The sequence below is a fragment of the Scylla paramamosain genome, chromosome 4 (assembly GCF_035594125.1).
Source record: "Scylla paramamosain isolate STU-SP2022 chromosome 4, ASM3559412v1, whole genome shotgun sequence".
Taxonomy (NCBI): Eukaryota; Metazoa; Arthropoda; class Malacostraca; order Decapoda; family Portunidae; genus Scylla; species Scylla paramamosain.
Window position 1 is genome coordinate 23179733 of NC_087154.1, and position 10915 is coordinate 23190647.

Sequence of the window (10915 nt, forward strand, 5' to 3'; positions counted from 1 at the left end):
TTTGTGTATTATGACTCCTTCCTGCCAGTGAGGTGTTGGGTATGAAAAGTAAATATACATACATTTTCACTTTTAGTTAAATATTCATTGAAACAATGCTTTTTTGTGCATTGATAATAAAAATAATATTAATCTCATGAAGATTGCTAAGGATATGAAAGCAAATAATAAACATTATACATGAATACTTCCAAAATGGATTGGACCTACAAAGTGACATTTATATGAGAATGATTCTGCGGTTCTCTTCGTATGCAAGATAAGCTATTTTTGTTTATGAGGACCACTGCTGTTTAGGAGTGGGAGCTTGCAGCAGAAAGAGAAAATGGAAAAGAATTTATAACTTTTTTTCCCTAATGTACAGACATGTACAAGGAATATTGCTCTGGTAAAACTTTGCCTGATAACATGAAAGTGTAAGGGTTTGGCTGCCCTGGGAACAAAAAAGAGAGGCAGAGCAAGAACAAATGGAAGAAAGTACTAGTGACACTGAATTAGGAGTTTCTCATGTGGTATCTCCCAGTTAGCTGGAGTAATGTTTCTTTATTATATGTCATATTTCAGTTTATACCCTACAGAAGCCATTTTTGGTAACTGTTAAATGCAACAATAATTATAGAACCAAAACAGCTTTTTGAAAACTTGTTTAAAAAATGATGGGTTGAATTCAGACAAACTTCTAATTAAAAAAAATAAATACCATTTACATATGACTATCATTTACAATGGTTATGGGATGAATTATAATATTTATTCTGTAACCACTATAATACTATACTGAATTATTTTACCATGTGTGGAAAAAGTTTCCTGAATGCAGTGGTATATGCAGATTTTCTATAGCATGTCATTTAAGAAAAGCACAGAACTTTTTTGCAAAAAATGTATCATGCACACTATATTATTAACACAAAAGATTATGTCAAGTGTGTTCATAGACAGTGTATTTGAAAGATTTTTACACATGAAATTAAACAGTTTTAGTTATCATTTCAGAGCTGCTGCAAATGGCAGTCAAATGTGTTATAAACTTTACAGAGTCATTCTTTGAACTCAGCTTATCAAAATTTCATTATTTTTTCATTTATTTAAATTCTTTTTACTGAGTTTCAGAACTGTGTTTTTGAGTCTTATAATCACTGCTGCATGTAATGGTTTTGACTGAAATGGCTCATGTAGTGTATGGCAGCTGATTAACATCTGTAACCAAGAATTTCATTTTGATGACTACTACCACCTCCAATTGCTTCCATTGTACTATCCTATACTACCATGTTCACCTTTGCATTCTTGCACTCATTTTATATATATATATATATATATATATATATATATATATATATATATATATATATATATATATATATATATATATATATATATATATATATATATATAATATACAGTGGAACCTCAGTTCTTGAACGTGATTCATTCTTGAATGCCGTTCGAAATCCGAAGTGTTCGAAAACTTAAACTATTTTTCTCATAGGAATTAATGTAAATTGGATTAATCCATTCCCAGACACCAGTCTACACTGTCTTAGCAGCTTATGACAGATGCTCTCAGAGCCAAGATGGCTACTTCACAACATCCAGAAAGAATGTAATGAATGAACTTAGTGTAGTGACATAGAACTCATCAGAAGATATTGTTTTGACTGATCTTGTGAAGGAAGCCTTACAGAAGGACAAAGAAAGGAGCAACCCACTTACCACTAAAATGAAGGTGATCATGATACTTAGACATCTTGGTGCTGGGAAAAGCTACTGGGAAAATGCAGTTGTGCAGTAGCAATGGCGTTGGGGGTCATCGAGAGAGCCACAGGTTTGTTTACATTGAGGCTTTTCAATGGGATTACATATACCTTATTTCAAAGATTGAATTGCTGTCTTACACTCTGAGTCTCTCCTCCAAATATATAAAAACAAAGTAGATATTTATAGAAACTATAAATTAGTAATAAACAACAGCTTTTGCTATTGTCTTTCAATATTTGAAATCAAGTAGCTTTGTTCTAGAACCAAATTATGGTACCACAACCAAAGCAATAATAATAATTGTTTGAAAACCAAATTGTTAAAAAAAGTTCAGTAACCAAGGTTCCATTGTATATATATATATATATATATATATATATATATATATATATATATATATATATATATATATATATATATATATATATATATATATATATATATATATATATATATATATATATATATATATATATATATATAGACACACACACACACACACACACACACACATATACTGTATACCTATGAGGTGTGCAGTGAGAAGGGCTTATTTGCATCATAATAAGTTCTGATTAATTGAAAGTTAAAGCACAGCAATACTTACATTTTTACTCTTGAAGAGATCTTTTTAATGGTGTATTAATTTCATCACTTTGGTAAAATTAAAACACACATCCAACCTTCATTAGTTTGTACACATACAAGATTCATTTAGCTTCATGATGATGTAAGTAAAATAAATAGTATATAATAGTTCCATTTCATATGTCATATTTGTTGATTTGTATATATTATTTAAATGTTGAATTAAATTTTTGTTTCACTTATGTTATGTTTACTGCCACCTGGAGGACATTTTAATTATATTTATCCTTGGAATCTATACTCATATACTCACCAGCCTACAGAGCAAAACAATACTGGCTGATTGGACCACAGGGCCATAAGCACCTCCGTGCTCTTAGATTTAGACCTGATTGGAAGATTTTGCTGCGTAAAATCTTGAATCTTCACAATTTTTGCTATCAGATAATCACTTTTCCTATCGCATGTTTTCCAGTCATGTAGAGGATGAATTGCTGTGTCCTTTCACATGGTTATCTCAAAACTGGACATCTTAATAAGTATGCCCTTCTGCCACTACAAGCCTCACACACACACACACACACACATATATATATATATATATATATATATATATATATATATATATATATATATATATATATATATATATATATATATATATATATATATATATATTCCTCATTGATACAATAATGCGAGTGTTTCGTTACTGGATATTGTAATATTGTTCCATTTATAATGACTTATTGAGCAAGAAACTACCAGTATTTTTGTTTAAAGAAAGACAATCTGTAATCATATACTCATATATACAAGTATTAGTGTATAAGCTATGTGTAATCTGTGTCATATACCACATATATACTCATACTCTGTACTGGAAATCTTTGCATCCCCAAGTTTGGGAACACTTGGGTCAGTATATTACTTATGTTCTTATAATGTAACAAAACTGGTGAATATAACCTCATTTAGAAATAAGTTTGCATTTATATATGAAATCCTAATGTGCATCCTTGAATAGTCAAGATACTGACTGAACTCAGTGGTTCATAGAGAAAATGCATGGAAAATAACATCTCGAAAAGTTACTTTCTCTCTCTCTCTCTCTCTCTCTCTCTCTCTCTCTCTCTCTCTCTCTCTCTCTCTCTCTCTCTCTCTCTCTCTCTCTCTCTCTCTCTCTCTCTCTCTCTCTCTCTCTCTCTCTCTCTCTCTCTCTCTCTCTCTCTCTCTCTCTCTCTCTCTCTCTCTCTCTCTCTATATATATATATATATATATATATATACAGGGTGTAATATGAGTTTGTGTGGATATTGCTACAGGTGAAAGTACTCTTAAGTTGAAAACGTTCTATGCACATATGGATTTTGAGGGGTTGTTTAGCTGTGTGGTCTGGTGACAGATACAACAGCTGGGCTGGGCATGTTTCCATGGTGGTATATGTAGACCTGGATGTCCATTGATGAAAATGTGAATTATTCAGTCTTGATTTCTACAAGGTTTGGGGTTTACAGTATTCCCATGATGAGACAAGCAATAGCAATGGACAGGTGATTTACTGATAAACATTACACAGTGATAGTGTGGATGTAGTAAATGACAAATAAAATAATATGCTGCATGGCACCATGCATTGCCTGGCTGGGCAGGGAGTGGGAAGAAGTGAGCTAGCAAGAAATCAGCTAATTGCAAGTCAGTTACATGCAGATCCCTCCAAGACAATGACAATGAATGCATCTAGATTGTATTGCATAACTTAAAGTAGTGTGGAGTGTGTGGATACGGTGTTTCTCCATCATGGTTATTCACCTGGCCTGGCTGTTGTGTCTGTCACCAGACCACACTTGAATGTCACACCATGGCTAAACAATGCCTTAAGATGCATATATGCATAGAACATTTTTGACTAAGAATAACCAGAGCTTTCACCTCTGGTAATATCTACAGAAGCGTGTGTTACACCCTGTATATACACAGGGTGATTCATGAGTTTCTCCAGAAATTCTGGAAAACAGAAGGTTGTGCTATTCTAAGCAGAAAATATTCAATGGGTATATTTGTTTAATGTTTCAGTTTAATAATGAGAGAGGCTTGAAAAGTGACAGGAGGTGTTTTATTTCTCCTTTCGTCATGACAAGCATCAGCTTTGTGGCTCTCTCTGCTGTTGCCAGGTATTCATTTTTGTCTTTCAAAATTTGCATGTCATTCTCCTGCCATGCCACGTTGCTAGTTGTGCTTTTCTAGTCATAGATTTTCTTCCAGATCATCTGTGCTTGATGCTATGCTTGAATGCTTTTTAAATTAATAATTTATGTAAATGAAAATTAAAAGGAGAGTTTGAGTCAATAGGAGAATGATGTGCAAGTCATAAAAGACAAAAATGAAGACCTGGTAAGAGAGAGCAACTCAGCTGATGCTCACCACAACAGAAGAAACACGGTGCTTTCTGCTACTTTTCAAGCCTCTCTCATTATTAAACCAAAGCATTAAACACGTATACCTATAAAATATTTTATGCTTAGAATAGGATAACCTTCCATTACCCAAAGTTTTCAGAGAAACTCGTAGATCACTCTATATGACCCTTGCCTAATATGACAATTAGGTAATTTAATGAGCATGTCATGCATGGCAAATTTCATGACCAGTTAAGTCTCTCTGACTTGTGATGTATGATGAGATCATAATTATTTTCACAGGTACATTAGAATCAAAATTATTTTCTCAAAGCCATTGCAAATCATGCTCTTACAAACTATAATGCAATTGTGGACCTATGTTCTGTTGGGCTTACCACTGGGTCCCCCAAATATATATATATATATATATATATATATATATATATATATATATATATATATATATATATATATATATATATATATATATATATATATATATATATATATATATATATATATATATATATATATATATATATATTAATAAAGTATTATGCCTTGCCTGTTTGCCACCTCCATGGTGTGCCACATACTATTTCTGGTCTCTTATAGTAAGCACCCAATCTGCACACACACACACACACACACACACATTTGACTTACATTGGAGAAGGCCTGGGTTCAAGTCCTGAGAGTGGTGAGGCAGATGGATGAGCCTTTTGATGTGTAATCCCTATTCACGTAACAGTAAGAAGGTATCAGATGTAAGATGAGGGGTTGTGATCTTGCATCTTATTATGTGAGTGGTCTCAGCTCTTTCCAAAGATTGGACACTATGAGTTCTAGGCTCTTTCTGTAGTTGAGTGGCTGGCTATGTCGTGTGACCAGCAGACAATCATGAGTGAAAAACACACACACACTGAAAAAGGACATCATTATAAGAAATATTATCCATGTATTATGAATTTCATGATGAACTGTTTATTATTATTACAGTACATATATTAATAAATATAAGCATTAACCTTGCTTGTTTTTAACTACTGTATTATATATTTGATCTGAATGGATACTTTCAGTGCAGTCATGAAATATGAATAGTTATTTCTAGGTGTACAGTATTTTAGTTTTACCAATGCAATATATTTTTATATTTTCACTGAAAACCTCAAGTATTATCCCTTATTGCTAGGCAATAGCAGTGTCAGTTTTGGAGTATTGCATCATGCCACATGTCTTACAGTCTTGTGTGCCACAAATTTTACATAATAAAATAATTCTTACATAGGCATTGCATTATTTCAACAGAGAAATTTCAAGTTCAGATAATTAGACTCAACCTAGCGTATTACTTGTGAACATTTATTACAAAATTTATGCCAGCCTACTACTAATTTTACAGTGTTCATTTTCCAAACTCAGTTATTTAATCCTGTAATGAAGTAGTATTGTTGTATTTACATTAAAGTGGTTCAGCATCAAAAAACAGTTTTGATTCAGATTTAAGATCCTTGTTTGTAAGGAAAGAGCAATGGTGATCAAGAATTTATTCAACTTCACAGCTAAGTGGATGTTTGAGTCAAAGTAAAATCATGAATAAAAATACAGAAAACCATTTATTATGTTAGAATTTAAATGATGAAAGTTAAAATAACTGTTAAATATAGTGTTAAATATAGTGTAGTAAAATGAATGTAAAACTTTTTTGCACAGTTGATGTTTCAAACATACAAAATCCTAATGCTTGTTTTTATATACATTCTTACCCTTATTATTATTTTCCTCAAATGTTTTCTTTGACTTCAATATATTTCTTGTACAGTCAGGCTTCTGCTAACGCATAATATTCTTTAACACAAATTGTGTTTAACACATGGGGTCAGTTTGCATCCAAGTCATGTAACACAAGGAACTTAAAGTCTAATGTGGGGATGTGCTGCAACAAGCTGCAGAAAAGTCCATAACACAGATTAGGTTAACTCTAATGCTGGGAAAGCAAGCATGCTGCTGCCACCACCACTGCCAACCCCACCACCCATAATGATGCTAGTTTAGTCAGAAAGGCAGACACCAGTTGCTGTTGCTGTTGCTGTCACCACTGTAAAAAGTTATGTGAGTTTAGTAAGAAGGACAGGCTACAGCTGCCACTGCCATCATATACAGTGATGTGAGTTTAGTGAGAAGAAGGGCGGGTTGCAGCCACAGTTGCTGCTGACACCAATGCTGCCATCCACAGTAATATCAAGAGTGAGCATTCATCAATTATGTGTGTAAACAATTGTTCAACATGGTATTTTTACTGTTTTCACCATACACTACTAGTATTTATTCATTATCCTTTTTATGATTTATGAACACTTATGTATTAATTACATTCAGTTAAAAGCTTAAAAGAAATATAATGTTATAACATCATATTTTATGGCAGTAGTCTGTAAATATTTTAACTTTATTATTGAGGGCCTGTCTCAGCCAGGTCAGAACCGGTCATTTTCTGCCATTGCTTTCATTAGAAGTTTAATGTGAATCACATCCAATGTAGACTGATAGTGGAGCTGAATCCCTGCATTAGCAGTGACATGACTGCATATGATGATTCTGTTATAAATGCAGGGTGGCACTGGGATTGTAAGCTAGTCTCTCCTTGATACTTAATTCATGTGTCATTCACAGATCTTTTATAGGTCCTTGCATCAACATTTTTTTATTAACACTGGTCTGTAAGGCCTATAGTTCAGTGGTTTCTCTTTGTTCTCATCTTTGTGAGTAAGCTAAGAGTTGAGATTTTTCCACTCCATGGTCTTTAATTTATTATCATCTTAGTGAACTGGTGTAGTGTTTGCTCCCTTCCATTCCAAATCTAGGTCCTTATTGATTAAGCTAGCAAATATTGAAGTAATAAATGTAAAAAAAAAAGTAGACAAACGAGGTCTGTGCAGCCACTGTATTTTCACAGCCTCCTTCATGTCTTGTGACAGTATTACTGAAGCAAAGCAGTGAGTACAGAGGAAATGCAAGCATAACAATATATATATATATATATAGTATTAGAAAATGAGCAAGTAAAGGTCAGGCTTCTACCAAGAAATGCAGAGAAAACAGGAATCAGCTACTATTATAAAATCTATCTATCTATCTATCTATCTATCTATCTCTTTTAGACAGGGTGGAATCAAAAGCTTTTCATCTCATCAACTTCTCTCCTCTAACTGACTGTCTTCAACCTTTTTCTCATTGCCACAGTGTTGCATCTCTAGCTATTTTCTACTGCTACTTTCATGCCAACTGCTCTTCTGATCTTGCTAACTGCATGCCTCACCTCCTCCCGCGGCCTTGCTGCACAAGACTTTCTTCTTCCTCTCACCCCTATTCTGACCACCTCTCTAATGCAAGAGTTAACCAGTATTCTCAGTCATTCATCCCTTTGTCTGGTAAACTCTGAACTCCCTGCCTGCTTCTGTATTTCCACCTTCCAATGATTTGAATTCCTTCAAGAGGGAGATTTCAAGATACTTATCCTTCAATTTTTTACTACCACTTTGGAACCTTTTTGGGGACCGGCATCTTTTTTTTTTTTTCCCTTGCCTGGTGTCCCTCCTACATAAAAAAAAAAAAAAAAAAAAAAAAAAAAATATATATATATATATATATATATATATATATATATATATATATATATATATATATATATATATATATATATATATATATATATATATATATACACACACACACACACACACACACACACACACACACACACACACACCAGGCTGGCAATCCCCACATTGGGTAGCCCAGATGAAACACCACACACACACATCATTCACACTCTTATCTCCATCATTCCCCAGTGAAAAGGGACAGACTTATACTCCCTCTACTACACCCCAGGAGTCCAGGCACAGCACATCTGGCCACACACATCCACAGCAAGCCCAATAGGATACAATGGTTTACCCCTGTCCCTTCATAATGAGATTGTTCCCAACTCCAATCCTGAGATCACAGCAGATGCAGCTACTTCTATATACATAGTGTCCTGCACTCTTAACTGGGTCCATATACCAATGAGCCCCACCAAGTGCACCCACACCCTGCCCAGAAGTTGACAAGACTGTATAATTTTCATGCATGCATCACTGTCTCTCTCCATTCATCTCTATCATGTACAGTCTCTTTCTTGCTGTACAGTCATTCCTCTCTTATTCAGTGGTCTCTTCACATAATTCATCCACTACAGGCATCGTCTTAATCATTCACTGTACACATCTGACTGCATTATTCTCTTTACCAGTTTACTGTCTTCCATTGTAAATAATGAAACCATTAGCATTAATAGTAATAAGATAATACACATAGAAAAATATTGTATATAGTAACAATGTTTCATTTAACTGAAACACTACAGAAACATTTACAGGTTAATATAACAAATAGAATGAAATACATATTTAAATGTAAAATTTGAATTATGGGAATCACTATATTAAGAATGCTTGGTTTACTTTGCTTTTTCACAGCAATGAGGCTGAATTTACAGTAGCACAAAACTTACTCTCTATCATGAACTGATTGTTAAACCTGCATGGAAAAACAAATCTTGTCTATCGAAGTTACCAACAAAAATATCAACAAAAATTCATTAAGAAGAACAGGGCAGAGCATGGCTGGCATGAACATTACTTTCTAGACCACACCCTTCTTGCCTCAAAACTACTACACCTTTTCGGTGGCTATTGTTCACCAAACAGCAGAGTTTCTGCAATTTTCCTTCAAGGTATTTTGTTTAGCATTGATACATGTAGGTGCCTGGTAATGATAAAAAAAAAAAAAATATATAGAATAGATAAATAAATAAAAATAAATAAAATAAATAAATAAAAATAAATAAATAAAAAATCTGGATTTTGTACAAGGAAAGAAGAAATATACATGATATTGTAAAGGATGTATTTTGTTTAATGGATGCATAAATATGGTGACATACCAAGTGGAAAGAAACATAGTGATCTATCTTTACTGAATAAAGACAAAATTAAAACCTAAGAATTTTATATGAGACAAAAAAAGATATACATGAAGGAGAAAACTACATAGTGTCAATCACCCAGCATGACATATTTTCATATATATCAGGGAGGCTTTCCAAGGAAAAAATAATGAATAAGAAACATGCCTGCTGAAATGCCATTCAAAAAAGAGAAAATAGTAATAGAAGAACCAAGAGAGAAACCGACTAATTTTCTAAGGAGGAAATACACGACTAAAAAGAGCGTATCAGAGTTTAATAGTAAAAGGGATGAAGGAATACAGATACTGGTTAACTCTTGCATTAGTGATGAAGTGGACAAAATAAGAATGAGTCTTGTGCAGCAAGACTACAGGAGAGGCATGTAATTAGTAAGTTCAGAAAAGTAGTAACCATGGAAATAATGATAGAAGACAGCAAGAGGTGCAACATTATGGCAGTGAGTGAGGGAATCAAGACAGAATTGATGAGTTGAAGAGTTTTTGTGTCCACCCTGTTCAGGAAAACTGAATGAGTTGAACTTCTCCGTATGTGGGGAGTAGTACTCTGTACATCAATAGAGAACAACAGAAAGAAGGAAAATATTGACAGAGGCAATGCATAACATCTAACTTCTAGCCAGAAAAAAAAAAAAAAAAACGAATTCCTGTTCAGATTTTTAGTGAAGGATGGTCCACGTATGTTCAAAGTAGATGAGGAGGGTAATTGAGTGCCACTGAAGTAGAGGAAATATATAGTTGTCCGGAAGGTTGTGTTGAGTGGACAGATAAAGGTATTGAATTTTTGAGGTATTGAACAACAGAAGATTTACCCTGCCCCATTCAGAAATAATAGAATGATCAGAAGCTAGGCATTTTACATTAGCAAAGGTCTCACCAAAATCGAGATTAGAGGATAAGGAAGATTATGTTAGGAAAATTAGAACATCATCGATTAATTTTCCATTATGGAATTCGTGCTGATAAGGAAGGTTGTGGGTAGGTAGGAGTTGCAGAATTTTCCTGTTGAGGTAAGGCGCAGAAGGCTTTGTAGGTTTTATTCACTACGTCATTATTCACAAATTTGTCTTGTTATTTCATTATTTATAGTTCTCATTAATTATTTAATTGGTCGGATGTCATTCAGCAT